The sequence below is a fragment of the Condylura cristata genome, unplaced genomic scaffold (genome assembly GCF_000260355.1).
Source record: "Condylura cristata isolate star-nosed mole 26May11 unplaced genomic scaffold, ConCri1.0 scaffold00002, whole genome shotgun sequence".
NCBI classification, from domain to species: Eukaryota; Metazoa; Chordata; class Mammalia; order Eulipotyphla; family Talpidae; genus Condylura; species Condylura cristata.
The window spans coordinates 40564578-40566201 of NW_004567103.1; positions in this window are offsets into that span (position 1 = coordinate 40564578).

Consider the following 1624-nt stretch of genomic DNA (forward strand, 5'->3'; position numbering starts at 1 on the left):
ATCAAAGACTGAGCTTCATTTCATTTAAAATAAGGTCACTATTTAATTTTGCAAGTTAAGTAATCTTGACTTTACTTTTTTTTATTGACTTTACTCTTAAGGAAAACCTGAGATAGACAAAAATAAATTTCGTTTTCACATATATGAGAAACAAACCTATATTCATCAGTTTGACTGTTCAAATTGAGGTAGTTAAGATCTTTACAATAAAGCACTTTTCCTTTCAGGAACTGGTACTCCCCTACTGTACAAGGTTGTAAAATCTAAAGGAAAAACTGTTCATACCTGTAGTGCCAGCAAGCCACGGGGCAGTTTCTCTATCAATTTAGGAGACAGATAAAGGAGAGTCTTGAGCCTTCAGCAGCTTTTCTCAGGCTTTTCATGATCTCTCTACACCATTTGCAGGGAGGCAACCAGGTGCAGGACAGGCAGGGAGGCCCAGAGAACCAAGAGGCTGCCAGACCCCCCAGACCTCAATGAGTCTGTACATGTTCTCTTAGGTCATGTCCCCCAGCCATAGCTCAGTGGCTCTCCACAGCTCTCTGCCATGTGGGTTCTCTGATGCCCCCCTTATAGCTTCAGCCTCTAGGCTCAGGTGTGCCCACTTTACACATGCTCACACCACACCCCAGGTGTCTGCCATTAGGCCCATTTACCCATGGTCCCAAGTGCCTCCTTTATTAGCACCTCCAAGGCCGCAGGCAATGGCCACAGAGGCCAGCTGAGTAATTGCCTTACTAATCTTCATTTGCCTTAAAATACCACTTTAAAGCCAACTGTGACTATTAGGAAAATGTGAATATTTTGTTTATTTCACAGTAAAGATAAACTTTCTGGAAAAATCCTCACGAGATAGCAGAACCTTGATTGCTCAGGTACCTGAAAGTCCACACGATCCATCCCAACACCAGCCCAGACAAGACAGCCACTCCCAGAGTAGCAAGGGGATTTCTATGTTTTTCCTTTTATTTTCACACAGAACACTTGACTTCTGACACATCACCAAATATGTTGGGGTTTTACCCCCCAAGCAATGCAGCAAAACCAGTAGGTGTCCTATAATTGAATTTGCTTCTGATACTACCTACCCACACGTTAGGCATTCAGTCCTAGGTGACTGCTACCCCACACCAATAAGCTCCAAAGAATCAACATCAAGTAAACTATGCTTTCATAGCTAAGTAGCACTAGAAACCAGTAAGTTGAGAGTTAAAGCTGTTAAGGATGGATATTAAAAAATATTAGATATTATTATCTAATATTATTAGAGTTGAATGATTTGAAAGCATAGTCTGTGAAAATCTGTGCAACATTATAAGCAGTTCCCAAAGGAAAATGTAAGTATATTTAATTGCAGACACAAGAGAACTAAACTAAGTAACATGAGATTATAGAAGGCTAGTAAATACAGCAAAAGAAGTAGAAGGAAAATAAGCATAAAGGTTATTGATAAAAAATCAATTAAAAAGGAGTAAAAATATGGGGATTAGTAGTGCAAACAAAGACAGTCCTGCTAGAAGGACCCCTGGCAGAAATTTTTAAGAGGAAAACTAACAAACAAATCAGCCCAGAGAGAGAAGAAGGTACAATGAAGCAAAATGCACAATAAAAAGGGGGAAATAGG